Below are 15,257 nucleotides of genomic sequence, written 5' to 3'. Positions count from 1 at the left end.
CACATTGAGCTTTGTTTGTGGTTGTGCGTGTTGTGCTGCTCTATGTTTTGCATTGATTCACACTGAGCTGTGTGTGTGTGAGTGTGCATATGTGTGAATATATAGGCTGGGGATGGAGTTACAATGAGGTGTGTGTGTGAATGTCTGTGTTTGTGCACTGGCATAGGCCATGCACTGAGACACAGTGAGGTTTGTGTGTGAGTGTGTTTGTCTTTTCAGGTGTATGCTGGGCATTGAGTCACAGTGAGGTGTGTAGGTCTGTTCAGGTGTAGGCTGGGCATTTAGTCTCAGTTAGCTTCGTGTGTGTGTGTGCTGAGATACGCTATGCATTGCATCACAGTGATATGTGTGTCAGTTTCTCTGTGTGTGCTAGTATACCTTGTGTATTCAGACACAGTGAGGTTTGAGTGTGTGTGCTGTTAGAGACGTGGATTGAGTCTCAGTGAGCTGCGTGTGTGTGTGTCTGCCTGCATGTGTTCTGTTCTAAGCTGTGCACTGAGTCACATGGCCGTGTTTGGGTGTGTGTGTGTATGCTTGTTGATACAGGCTATGCATTGAGTCACAGTGATCCATTAGTGTCTGTGAGGGTTTATTGTTATAGGCTGGGCACAGTGTCCCAGTGAGTCACTTGTGTGTGTGTGTCTGTGCAAATATGGACTGTGCATTGAATCGCAGTGAGTCGTGTGTGTCTCTGGGTGTGTGTCTGTCCACATGTGCTGGTTTTGTTTGCATTTTGTGTCACAGTAAGCCCTGTGTGAGTGTGTGCTGTTATAGACAGTGAACTGAGTCACGGCCGTGTGTATGTGTGTGCATGCATATATAGGCTATGCATTGACTCACAGTGAGCTGTGTGTGTGTGTGTGCTGGTATAGGCTGTGAATTCAGTCACACTGATCTGTGTGCATGTGAGTGTGCTGGTATAGTCTGAACATTGACACAGTGAGGTGTGTGTGTGAGTGTGTGTGTCTGCTCAGTTGTAGGTTTAGCATTGACCATTGTGTGTGTGTGTGCTGAAAGAGTTTGTGTACTGAGTCATGGTGCGGTTTTAGTCTGTTTGTGTGTGTGTGTGCTGTCAGAGACTGTCGATTGATTCATAGTGAGCCATGTGTGTCTGTGGGCATGCACGTATGCTGTAATAAGCTGTGCACTTAGTCAAATGAACAGTGTGTTTGTGTCTTTATGCATGTTGATAGAAGCTATGCATTGAGTCACAGTGATCCGTTAGTGCCTGTGAGGGTTAGTTGGAATAGTCTGTGCAAAGAGTCCCAGTGAGCCATCACTGTGTGTGTGTGTCTGTGCAAATATGGACAGTGCATTGAGTCACAGTGAGTTGTATGTGTGTGTGTATACATGTGCTGTTTTAGGCTGCTTGTTGTGTCACAGTAAGCCGTGTGTGTGTGTGCTGGTATAGACTGTGAACTGAGATATCCCATGTATGTATAGGCAGTGAATTCAGTCACACTGATCTGTGTGCATATGAGTGTGCTGGTATAGTCTGAGGGTTGAATCAGTGAGGTGTGTGTGTTTGTGTCTGTTCAGTTGCTGGCTTGGCATTGAGTCACAGTGAGCCTTGTGTGTGTGTGTGTGTGCTGGTATAGTGGTGTATTGAGTCACAGTGAGTTTTGTGTGTGTCTGTGTGTGCTGTTAGAGACTGTGGATTGATTCACAGTGAGCCATATGTGTCTGTGTGCATGTATGCGTGCTGTTATAAACTGTGCATTGAGTCACAATGACCAGTGTTTTTATGCATGCAGATACAGGCTGTGCATTGAGTCACAGAGATCCGTTAGTGTCTGTGAGGCTTTGTTGGTATAGGCTGTGAACATTCCCAGTGAGCCGTCTCTCTGTATGTGTTTCTGTGCAGGTATGCACTGTGCATTGAGTCACTGTGTGTTGTGTGCATCTGTGTGTGTGTGTCAAAGTGTGCTTGTTTAGGCTGTGTGTTGTGTCACAGTGAGCCATGTGTGTGTTGTGTTGGTATAGACTGTGAACTGAGTCTCGGCCATGTGTGTATGCTTGTGCATGAAGGTACAGGCTGTGCATCCAAACACAGTGAAGTGTGTGTGTGTGTCTGTGCAGGTGTATTCTGGTTATTAAGTCACAGTGAGCCGTGTGTGCGTGTGTGTGCTTGAATACACTCTGAACGGAGTCATAGCCGTTTGTGCATGTGGGCAGGGGCATGTTGGTATAGGTTTTGCATTGACACATAGTGAGCTGTATGTGTGTATTGTGCTGGTATACGCCAAGCATTGAGTCAGAGTGAGCTGTTTTCATGTGTGCGTTCTGGTATATTCTGACCATTGAGTCACAGTGTGCTGTGTGTGTGTGTGTTCTGGAATAATATGAACATTGAGATACAGTGAGCCGTGTTTATGTGTGGCTGTGTGTGTGTGTGTGTGTGTCTTCCGGTAGAGGCTGTGCATTTTGTAACAGTGAGCCATGTGTTTCTGCGTGACACTCTATAAACTGCACATAGTGTCTGTGTGCATGTGTGATTGTATACGCTATGCATAGATTCATATTGAGCTTTGTCTGTGGTTGTACCTGTTGTGCTGCTATATGTTTTGCATTGTTTCACAATGAGCTGTGTGTGTGTGAGCATGCATATGTGTGAACATATAGACTGGGTATTGAGTCACAATGAGGTGTGTGTGTGAGTGTCTGTCTTTGTGCACTGGCATAGGCCATGCAGTGAGACACAGTGAGGTTTGTGTATGAGTGTGTGTGTCTTTTCAGGTGTATGCTGGGCATTGAGTCACAGTGTGGTGTGTAGGTCTGTTCAGGTGTAGGCTGGGCATTGAGTCTCAGTTAGATTTGTGTGTGTGTGTGCTGAGATATGCTATGCGTTGCGTCACAGTGATATGTGTGTAAGTTTCTCTGTGTGTGCTAGTATAACTTGTGTATTCAGACACAGAGAGTTTTGAGTGTGTGTGCTGTTAGAGACGTGGATTGAGTCTCAGTGAGCTGCGTGTGTGTTTCTGCCTGCATGTGTTCTGTTCTAAGCTGTGCACTGAGTCACATGGCCGTGTTTGGGTGTGTGTGTGTATGCTTGTTGATATAGGCTATGCATTGAGTCACAGTGATCCATTAGTGTCTGTGAGGGTTTATTGTTATAGGCTGGGCACAGTGTCCCAGTGAGTCACTTGTGTGTGTGTGACTGTGCAAATATGGACTGTGCATTGAATTACAGTGAGTCGTGTGTGTCTCTGGGTGTGTGTCTGTCCACATGTGCTGGTTTTGGTTGCATGTTGTGTCACAGTAAGCCCTGTGTGAGTGTGTGCTGTTATAGACAGTGAACTGAGTCACGGCCATGTGTGTGTGTGTGTGCATGCATATATAGGCTATGCATTGACTCACAGTGAGCTGTGTGTGTGTGTGCTGTTAGAGAGTGTGGATTGATTCACAGTGAGCCATATGTGTCTGTGTACATGTATGTGTGCTGTAATAAACTGTGCATTGAGTCACAATGAGCAGTGTTTTTATGCATGCAGATACAGGCTGTGCATTGAGTCACAGAGATCCGTTAGTGTCTGTGAGGGTTTGTTGGTATAGGCTGTGCACATTCCCAGTGAGCCGTCTCTGTGTATGTGTTTCTGTGCAGGTATGCACTGTGCATTGAGTCACTGTGTGTTGTGTGCATCTGTGTGTGTGTTTCAAAGTGTGCTTGTTTAGGATGTGTGTTGTGTCACAGTGAGCCATGTGTATGTTGTGTTGGTATAGACTGTGAACTGAGTCTCGGCCATGTGTGTATGTTTGTGCATGAAGGTACAGGCTGTGCATCCATTCACAGTGAAGTGTTTGTGTGTGTCTGTGCAGGTGTACGCTGGTTATTAAGTCACAGTGAGCCCTGTGTGTTTGTGTGCTTGAATACACTGTGAAATGAGTCATGGCCGTTTGTGTATGTGTGGGGTGGGCATGCTGGTATAGGTTTTGCATTGACACATAGTGAGCTGTGTGTGTATGTTGTGCTGGTATAGGCCAAGCATTGAGTATGAGTGAGCTGTTTTCATTTGTGCGTTCTGGTATATTCTGACCAATGAGTCACAGTGTGGTGTGTGTGTGTGTGTTCTGGAATAATATGAACATTGAGATACAGTGAGCCGTGTTTATGTGTGGCTATGTGTGTGTGTGTGTGTCTGCTGGTAGAGGCTGCTCATTTTGTAACAGTGAGCCATGGGTTTCTGCGTGACACTCTATAGACTGCACATAGTGTCTGTGTGTGTGTGTGCATGTGTGATTGTATAGGCTAGCATGGATTCACATTGAGCTTTGTGTGTGGTTGTCCCTGTTGTGCTGCTATATGTTTTGCATTGATTCACAATGAGCTGTGTGTGTGTGAGTGTGCATATGTGTGAACATATAGGCTGGGTATTGAGTCACAAAGAGATGTGTGTGTGAGTATCTGTCTTTGTGCACTGGCATAGGCCATGCACTGAGACAGAGTGAGGTTTGTGTATGAGTGTGTGTGTCTTTTCAGGTGTACGCTGGGCATTGAATCACAGTGATCCGTGAGTGTGTGTGCATGTGTGTGTGTGTGTAGTGGTATAGGCTGTGCATTAAGTCACAGTGAGGTGTGTGTCTATGTGTCTGTGCTGTTGTAGTTGTGCATTGAGTCACAGTGAGTTGTGTGTTGTTAGAGACTGTGAATTGAGTCACACTGAGCCTTGTGTGTGTGTGTGTTTGTGTGTGTGTGCTTGCATAGGCTGTGCATTGAGTCACTGTGTGTTGTGTGCATCTGTGTGTGTGTGTCAAAGTGTGCTTGTTTAGGCTGTGTGTTGTGTCACAGTGAGCCATGTGTGTGTTGTGCTGGTATAGACTGTGAACTGAATCTCGGCCATGTGTGTGTGTTTGTGCATGAATGTACAGGCTGTGAACACATTCACAGTGAAATGTGTGTGTGTGTCTGTGCAGGTGTACGCTGGTTATTGTGTCCCAGTGAGCCGTGTGTGTGTGTGTGCTTGTACACACTGTGAACTGAGTCATGGCCGTTTGTGGGTTTGTGTGTGTCTGTGGGGGGCATGGTGGAATAGGTTTTGCATTTACACATAATAGGCTGTGTGTGTGTGTTGTTCTTGTATAGGCCATGCATTGAGTCAGAGTGAGGTGTGTTCATGTGTGTGTTCTGGTATATTCTGACCTTTGAGTCACAGTCTGGTGTGTGTGTGTGTGTTCTGGTATAAGATGAACATTGTGCTATAGTGAGCCATGTTTATGTGTGGCTGTGTGTGTGTGTGTCTGCTGTTAGAGGCTGCGCATTTTGTAACAGTGAGCCATGGGTTTCTGTGTGTCACTCTCTAGACTGCACATGGTGTCTGTGTGTGTGCATGCATGTGTGCTTGTATAGGCTATGCATTGATTCACATTGAGCTTTGTTTGTGGTTGTGCGTGTTGTGCTGCTCTATGTTTTGCATTGATTCACACTGAGCTGTGTGTGTGTGAGTGTGCATATGTGTGAATATATAGGCTGGGGATGGAGTTACAATGAGGTGTGTGTGTGAATGTCTGTGTTTGTGCACTGGCATAGGCCATGCACTGAGACACAGTGAGGTTTGTGTGTGAGTGTGTTTGTCTTTTCAGGTGTATGCTGGGCATTGAGTCACAGTGAGGTGTGTAGGTCTGTTCAGGTGTAGGCTGGGCATTTAGTCTCAGTTAGCTTCGTGTGTGTGTGTGCTGAGATACGCTATGCATTGCATCACAGTGATATGTGTGTCAGTTTCTCTGTGTGTGCTAGTATAACTTGTGTATTCAGACACAGTGAGGTTTGAGTGTGTGTGCTGTTAGAGACGTGGATTGAGTCTCAGTGAGCTGCGTGTGTGTGTGTCTGCCTGCATGTGTTCTGTTCTAAGCTGTGCACTGAGTCACATGGCCGTGTTTGGGTGTGTGTGTGTATGCTTGTTGATACAGGCTATGCATTGAGTCACAGTGATCCATTAGTGTCTGTGAGGGTTTATTGTTATAGGCTGGGCACAGTGTCCCAGTGAGTCACTTGTGTGTGTGTGTCTGTGCAAATATGGACTGTGCATTGAATCGCAGTGAGTCGTGTGTGTCTCTGGGTGTGTGTCTGTCCACATGTGCTGGTTTTGTTTGCATTTTGTGTCACAGTAAGCCCTGTGTGAGTGTGTGCTGTTATAGACAGTGAACTGAGTCACGGCCGTGTGTGTGTGTGTGCATGCATATATAGGCTATGCATTGACTCACAGTGAGCTGTGTGTGTGTGTGTGCTGGTATAGGCTGTGAATTCAGTCACACTGATCTGTGTGCATGTGAGTGTGCTGGTATAGTCTGAACATTGACACAGTGAGGTGTGTGTGTGAGTGTGTGTGTCTGCTCAGTTGTAGGTTTAGCATTGACCATTGTGTGTGTGTGTGCTGAAAGAGTTTGTGTACTGAGTCATGGTGCGGTTTTAGTCTGTTTGTGTGTGTGTGTGCTGTCAGAGACTGTCGATTGATTCATAGTGAGCCATGTGTGTCTGTGGGCATGCACGTATGCTGTAATAAGCTGTGCACTTAGTCAAATGAACAGTGTGTTTGTGTCTTTATGCATGTTGATAGAAGCTATGCATTGAGTCACAGTGATCCGTTAGTGCCTGTGAGGGTTAGTTGGAATAGTCTGTGCAAAGAGTCCCAGTGAGCCATCACTGTGTGTGTGTGTCTGTGCAAATATGGACAGTGCATTGAGTCACAGTGAGTTGTATGTGTGTGTGTATACATGTGCTGTTTTAGGCTGCTTGTTGTGTCACAGTAAGCCGTGTGTGTGTGTGCTGGTATAGACTGTGAACTGAGATATCCCATGTATGTATAGGCAGTGAATTCAGTCACACTGATCTGTGTGCATATGAGTGTGCTGGTATAGTCTGAGGGTTGAATCAGTGAGGTGTGTGTGTTTGTGTCTGTTCAGTTGCTGGCTTGGCATTGAGTCACAGTGAGCCTTGTGTGTGTGTGTGTGTGCTGGTATAGTGGTGTATTGAGTCACAGTGAGTTTTGTGTGTGTCTGTGTGTGCTGTTAGAGACTGTGGATTGATTCACAGTGAGCCATATGTGTCTGTGTGCATGTATGCGTGCTGTTATAAACTGTGCATTGAGTCACAATGACCAGTGTTTTTATGCATGCAGATACAGGCTGTGCATTGAGTCACAGAGATCCGTTAGTGTCTGTGAGGCTTTGTTGGTATAGGCTGTGAACATTCCCAGTGAGCCGTCTCTCTGTATGTGTTTCTGTGCAGGTATGCACTGTGCATTGAGTCACTGTGTGTTGTGTGCATCTGTGTGTGTGTGTCAAAGTGTGCTTGTTTAGGCTGTGTGTTGTGTCACAGTGAGCCATGTGTGTGTTGTGTTGGTATAGACTGTGAACTGAGTCTCGGCCATGTGTGTATGCTTGTGCATGAAGGTACAGGCTGTGCATCCAAACACAGTGAAGTGTGTGTGTGTGTCTGTGCAGGTGTATTCTGGTTATTAAGTCACAGTGAGCCGTGTGTGCGTGTGTGTGCTTGAATACACTCTGAACGGAGTCATAGCCGTTTGTGCATGTGGGCAGGGGCATGTTGGTATAGGTTTTGCATTGACACATAGTGAGCTGTATGTGTGTATTGTGCTGGTATACGCCAAGCATTGAGTCAGAGTGAGCTGTTTTCATGTGTGCGTTCTGGTATATTCTGACCATTGAGTCACAGTGTGCTGTGTGTGTGTGTGTTCTGGAATAATATGAACATTGAGATACAGTGAGCCGTGTTTATGTGTGGCTGTGTGTGTGTGTGTGTGTGTCTTCCGGTAGAGGCTGTGCATTTTGTAACAGTGAGCCATGTGTTTCTGCGTGACACTCTATAAACTGCACATAGTGTCTGTGTGTGTGTGTGCATGTGTGATTGTATACGCTATGCATAGATTCATATTGAGCTTTGTCTGTGGTTGTACCTGTTGTGCTGCTATATGTTTTGCATTGTTTCACAATGAGCTGTGTGTGTGTGAGCATGCATATGTGTGAACATATAGACTGGGTATTGAGTCACAAAGAGATGTGTGTGTGAGTGTCTGTCTTTGTGCACTGGCATAGGCCATGCAGTGAGACACAGTGAGGTTTGTGTATGAGTGTGTGTGTCTTTTCAGGTGTATGCTGGGCATTGAGTCACAGTGTGGTGTGTAGGTCTGTTCAGGTGTAGGCTGGGCATTGAGTCTCAGTTAGATTTGTGTGTGTGTGTGCTGAGATATGCTATGCGTTGCGTCACAGTGATATGTGTGTAAGTTTCTCTGTGTGTGCTAGTATAACTTGTGTATTCAGACACAGAGAGTTTTGAGTGTGTGTGCTGTTAGAGACGTGGATTGAGTCTCAGTGAGCTGCGTGTGTGTTTCTGCCTGCATGTGTTCTGTTCTAAGCTGTGCACTGAGTCACATGGCCGTGTTTGGGTGTGTGTGTGTATGCTTGTTGATATAGGCTATGCATTGAGTCACAGTGATCCATTAGTGTCTGTGAGGGTTTATTGTTATAGGCTGGGCACAGTGTCCCAGTGAGTCACTTGTGTGTGTGTGACTGTGCAAATATGGACTGTGCATTGAATTACAGTGAGTCGTGTGTGTCTCTGGGTGTGTGTCTGTCCACATGTGCTGGTTTTGGTTGCATGTTGTGTCACAGTAAGCCCTGTGTGAGTGTGTGCTGTTATAGACAGTGAACTGAGTCACGGCCATGTGTGTGTGTGTGTGCATGCATATATAGGCTATGCATTGACTCACAGTGAGCTGTGTGTGTGTGTGCTGTTAGAGAGTGTGGATTGATTCACAGTGAGCCATATGTGTCTGTGTACATGTATGTGTGCTGTAATAAACTGTGCATTGAGTCACAATGAGCAGTGTTTTTATGCATGCAGATACAGGCTGTGCATTGAGTCACAGAGATCCGTTAGTGTCTGTGAGGGTTTGTTGGTATAGGCTGTGCACATTCCCAGTGAGCCGTCTCTGTGTATGTGTTTCTGTGCAGGTATGCACTGTGCATTGAGTCACTGTGTGTTGTGTGCATCTGTGTGTGTGTTTCAAAGTGTGCTTGTTTAGGATGTGTGTTGTGTCACAGTGAGCCATGTGTATGTTGTGTTGGTATAGACTGTGAACTGAGTCTCGGCCATGTGTGTATGTTTGTGCATGAAGGTACAGGCTGTGCATCCATTCACAGTGAAGTGTTTGTGTGTGTCTGTGCAGGTGTACGCTGGTTATTAAGTCACAGTGAGCCCTGTGTGTTTGTGTGCTTGAATACACTGTGAAATGAGTCATGGCCGTTTGTGTATGTGTGGGGTGGGCATGCTGGTATAGGTTTTGCATTGACACATAGTGAGCTGTGTGTGTATGTTGTGCTGGTATAGGCCAAGCATTGAGTATGAGTGAGCTGTTTTCATTTGTGCGTTCTGGTATATTCTGACCAATGAGTCACAGTGTGGTGTGTGTGTGTGTGTTCTGGAATAATATGAACATTGAGATACAGTGAGCCGTGTTTATGTGTGGCTATGTGTGTGTGTGTGTGTCTGCTGGTAGAGGCTGCTCATTTTGTAACAGTGAGCCATGGGTTTCTGCGTGACACTCTATAGACTGCACATAGTGTCTGTGTGTGTGTGTGCATGTGTGATTGTATAGGCTAGCATGGATTCACATTGAGCTTTGTGTGTGGTTGTCCCTGTTGTGCTGCTATATGTTTTGCATTGATTCACAATGAGCTGTGTGTGTGTGAGTGTGCATATGTGTGAACATATAGGCTGGGTATTGAGTCACAAAGAGATGTGTGTGTGAGTATCTGTCTTTGTGCACTGGCATAGGCCATGCACTGAGACAGAGTGAGGTTTGTGTATGAGTGTGTGTGTCTTTTCAGGTGTACGCTGGGCATTGAATCACAGTGATCCGTGAGTGTGTGTGCATGTGTGTGTGTGTGTAGTGGTATAGGCTGTGCATTAAGTCACAGTGAGGTGTGTGTCTATGTGTCTGTGCTGTTGTAGTTGTGCATTGAGTCACAGTGAGTTGTGTGTTGTTAGAGACTGTGAATTGAGTCACACTGAGCCTTGTGTGTGTGTGTGTTTGTGTGTGTGTGCTTGCATAGGCTGTGCATTGAGTCACTGTGTGTTGTGTGCATCTGTGTGTGTGTGTCAAAGTGTGCTTGTTTAGGCTGTGTGTTGTGTCACAGTGAGCCATGTGTGTGTTGTGCTGGTATAGACTGTGAACTGAATCTCGGCCATGTGTGTGTGTTTGTGCATGAATGTACAGGCTGTGAACACATTCACAGTGAAATGTGTGTGTGTGTCTGTGCAGGTGTACGCTGGTTATTGTGTCCCAGTGAGCCGTGTGTGTGTGTGTGCTTGTACACACTGTGAACTGAGTCATGGCCGTTTGTGGGTTTGTGTGTGTCTGTGGGGGGCATGGTGGAATAGGTTTTGCATTTACACATAATAGGCTGTGTGTGTGTGTTGTTCTTGTATAGGCCATGCATTGAGTCAGAGTGAGGTGTGTTCATGTGTGTGTTCTGGTATATTCTGACCTTTGAGTCACAGTCTGGTGTGTGTGTGTGTGTTCTGGTATAAGATGAACATTGTGCTATAGTGAGCCATGTTTATGTGTGGCTGTGTGTGTGTGTGTCTGCTGTTAGAGGCTGCGCATTTTGTAACAGTGAGCCATGGGTTTCTGTGTGTCACTCTCTAGACTGCACATGGTGTCTGTGTGTGTGCATGCATGTGTGCTTGTATAGGCTATGCATTGATTCACATTGAGCTTTGTTTGTGGTTGTGCGTGTTGTGCTGCTCTATGTTTTGCATTGATTCACACTGAGCTGTGTGTGTGTGAGTGTGCATATGTGTGAATATATAGGCTGGGGATGGAGTTACAATGAGGTGTGTGTGTGAATGTCTGTGTTTGTGCACTGGCATAGGCCATGCACTGAGACACAGTGAGGTTTGTGTGTGAGTGTGTTTGTCTTTTCAGGTGTATGCTGGGCATTGAGTCACAGTGAGGTGTGTAGGTCTGTTCAGGTGTAGGCTGGGCATTTAGTCTCAGTTAGCTTCGTGTGTGTGTGTGCTGAGATACGCTATGCATTGCATCACAGTGATATGTGTGTCAGTTTCTCTGTGTGTGCTAGTATACCTTGTGTATTCAGACACAGTGAGGTTTGAGTGTGTGTGCTGTTAGAGACGTGGATTGAGTCTCAGTGAGCTGCGTGTGTGTGTGTCTGCCTGCATGTGTTCTGTTCTAAGCTGTGCACTGAGTCACATGGCCGTGTTTGGGTGTGTGTGTGTATGCTTGTTGATACAGGCTATGCATTGAGTCACAGTGATCCATTAGTGTCTGTGAGGGTTTATTGTTATAGGCTGGGCACAGTGTCCCAGTGAGTCACTTGTGTGTGTGTGTCTGTGCAAATATGGACTGTGCATTGAATCGCAGTGAGTCGTGTGTGTCTCTGGGTGTGTGTCTGTCCACATGTGCTGGTTTTGTTTGCATTTTGTGTCACAGTAAGCCCTGTGTGAGTGTGTGCTGTTATAGACAGTGAACTGAGTCACGGCCGTGTGTGTGTGTGTGCATGCATATATAGGCTATGCATTGACTCACAGTGAGCTGTGTGTGTGTGTGTGCTGGTATAGGCTGTGAATTCAGTCACACTGATCTGTGTGCATGTGAGTGTGCTGGTATAGTCTGAACATTGACACAGTGAGGTGTGTGTGTGAGTGTGTGTGTCTGCTCAGTTGTAGGTTTAGCATTGACCATTGTGTGTGTGTGTGCTGAAAGAGTTTGTGTACTGAGTCATGGTGCGGTTTTAGTCTGTTTGTGTGTGTGTGTGCTGTCAGAGACTGTCGATTGATTCATAGTGAGCCATGTGTGTCTGTGGGCATGCACGTATGCTGTAATAAGCTGTGCACTTAGTCAAATGAACAGTGTGTTTGTGTCTTTATGCATGTTGATAGAAGCTATGCATTGAGTCACAGTGATCCGTTAGTGCCTGTGAGGGTTAGTTGGAATAGTCTGTGCAAAGAGTCCCAGTGAGCCATCACTGTGTGTGTGTGTCTGTGCAAATATGGACAGTGCATTGAGTCACAGTGAGTTGTATGTGTGTGTGTATACATGTGCTGTTTTAGGCTGCTTGTTGTGTCACAGTAAGCCGTGTGTGTGTGTGCTGGTATAGACTGTGAACTGAGATATCCCATGTATGTATAGGCAGTGAATTCAGTCACACTGATCTGTGTGCATATGAGTGTGCTGGTATAGTCTGAGGGTTGAATCAGTGAGGTGTGTGTGTTTGTGTCTGTTCAGTTGCTGGCTTGGCATTGAGTCACAGTGAGCCTTGTGTGTGTGTGTGTGTGCTGGTATAGTGGTGTATTGAGTCACAGTGAGTTTTGTGTGTGTCTGTGTGTGCTGTTAGAGACTGTGGATTGATTCACAGTGAGCCATATGTGTCTGTGTGCATGTATGCGTGCTGTTATAAACTGTGCATTGAGTCACAATGACCAGTGTTTTTATGCATGCAGATACAGGCTGTGCATTGAGTCACAGAGATCCGTTAGTGTCTGTGAGGCTTTGTTGGTATAGGCTGTGAACATTCCCAGTGAGCCGTCTCTCTGTATGTGTTTCTGTGCAGGTATGCACTGTGCATTGAGTCACTGTGTGTTGTGTGCATCTGTGTGTGTGTGTCAAAGTGTGCTTGTTTAGGCTGTGTGTTGTGTCACAGTGAGCCATGTGTGTGTTGTGTTGGTATAGACTGTGAACTGAGTCTCGGCCATGTGTGTATGCTTGTGCATGAAGGTACAGGCTGTGCATCCAAACACAGTGAAGTGTGTGTGTGTGTCTGTGCAGGTGTATTCTGGTTATTAAGTCACAGTGAGCCGTGTGTGCGTGTGTGTGCTTGAATACACTCTGAACGGAGTCATAGCCGTTTGTGCATGTGGGCAGGGGCATGTTGGTATAGGTTTTGCATTGACACATAGTGAGCTGTATGTGTGTATTGTGCTGGTATACGCCAAGCATTGAGTCAGAGTGAGCTGTTTTCATGTGTGCGTTCTGGTATATTCTGACCATTGAGTCACAGTGTGCTGTGTGTGTGTGTGTTCTGGAATAATATGAACATTGAGATACAGTGAGCCGTGTTTATGTGTGGCTGTGTGTGTGTGTGTGTGTGTCTTCCGGTAGAGGCTGTGCATTTTGTAACAGTGAGCCATGTGTTTCTGCGTGACACTCTATAAACTGCACATAGTGTCTGTGTGTGTGTGTGCATGTGTGATTGTATACGCTATGCATAGATTCATATTGAGCTTTGTCTGTGGTTGTACCTGTTGTGCTGCTATATGTTTTGCATTGTTTCACAATGAGCTGTGTGTGTGTGAGCATGCATATGTGTGAACATATAGACTGGGTATTGAGTCACAAAGAGATGTGTGTGTGAGTGTCTGTCTTTGTGCACTGGCATAGGCCATGCAGTGAGACACAGTGAGGTTTGTGTATGAGTGTGTGTGTCTTTTCAGGTGTATGCTGGGCATTGAGTCACAGTGTGGTGTGTAGGTCTGTTCAGGTGTAGGCTGGGCATTGAGTCTCAGTTAGATTTGTGTGTGTGTGTGCTGAGATATGCTATGCGTTGCGTCACAGTGATATGTGTGTAAGTTTCTCTGTGTGTGCTAGTATAACTTGTGTATTCAGACACAGAGAGTTTTGAGTGTGTGTGCTGTTAGAGACGTGGATTGAGTCTCAGTGAGCTGCGTGTGTGTTTCTGCCTGCATGTGTTCTGTTCTAAGCTGTGCACTGAGTCACATGGCCGTGTTTGGGTGTGTGTGTGTATGCTTGTTGATATAGGCTATGCATTGAGTCACAGTGATCCATTAGTGTCTGTGAGGGTTTATTGTTATAGGCTGGGCACAGTGTCCCAGTGAGTCACTTGTGTGTGTGTGACTGTGCAAATATGGACTGTGCATTGAATTACAGTGAGTCGTGTGTGTCTCTGGGTGTGTGTCTGTCCACATGTGCTGGTTTTGGTTGCATGTTGTGTCACAGTAAGCCCTGTGTGAGTGTGTGCTGTTATAGACAGTGAACTGAGTCACGGCCATGTGTGTGTGTGTGTGCATGCATATATAGGCTATGCATTGACTCACAGTGAGCTGTGTGTGTGTGTGCTGTTAGAGAGTGTGGATTGATTCACAGTGAGCCATATGTGTCTGTGTACATGTATGTGTGCTGTAATAAACTGTGCATTGAGTCACAATGAGCAGTGTTTTTATGCATGCAGATACAGGCTGTGCATTGAGTCACAGAGATCCGTTAGTGTCTGTGAGGGTTTGTTGGTATAGGCTGTGCACATTCCCAGTGAGCCGTCTCTGTGTATGTGTTTCTGTGCAGGTATGCACTGTGCATTGAGTCACTGTGTGTTGTGTGCATCTGTGTGTGTGTTTCAAAGTGTGCTTGTTTAGGATGTGTGTTGTGTCACAGTGAGCCATGTGTATGTTGTGTTGGTATAGACTGTGAACTGAGTCTCGGCCATGTGTGTATGTTTGTGCATGAAGGTACAGGCTGTGCATCCATTCACAGTGAAGTGTTTGTGTGTGTCTGTGCAGGTGTACGCTGGTTATTAAGTCACAGTGAGCCCTGTGTGTTTGTGTGCTTGAATACACTGTGAAATGAGTCATGGCCGTTTGTGTATGTGTGGGGTGGGCATGCTGGTATAGGTTTTGCATTGACACATAGTGAGCTGTGTGTGTATGTTGTGCTGGTATAGGCCAAGCATTGAGTATGAGTGAGCTGTTTTCATTTGTGCGTTCTGGTATATTCTGACCAATGAGTCACAGTGTGGTGTGTGTGTGTGTGTTCTGGAATAATATGAACATTGAGATACAGTGAGCCGTGTTTATGTGTGGCTATGTGTGTGTGTGTGTGTCTGCTGGTAGAGGCTGCTCATTTTGTAACAGTGAGCCATGGGTTTCTGCGTGACACTCTATAGACTGCACATAGTGTCTGTGTGTGTGTGTGCATGTGTGATTGTATAGGCTGGCATAGATTCACATTGAGCTTTGTGTGTGGTTGTCCCTGTTGTGCTGCTATATGTTTTGCATTGATTCACAATGAGCTGTGTGTGTGTGAGTGTGCATATGTGTGAACATATAGGCTGGGTATTGAGTCACAAAGAGATGTGTGTGTGAGTATCTGTCTTTGTGCACTGGCATAGGCCATGCACTGAGACAGAGTGAGGTTTGTGTATGAGTGTGTGTGTCTTTTCAGGTGTACGCTGGGCATTGTATCACAGTGATCCGTGAGTGTGTGTGCATG

Source organism: Leucopleurus acutus, assembly GCF_964270905.1.
Source record: "Leucopleurus acutus genome assembly, chromosome: Y".
NCBI lineage: Eukaryota > Metazoa > Chordata > Mammalia > Artiodactyla > Delphinidae > Leucopleurus > Leucopleurus acutus.
This window is presented reverse-complemented; position numbering follows the sequence as displayed.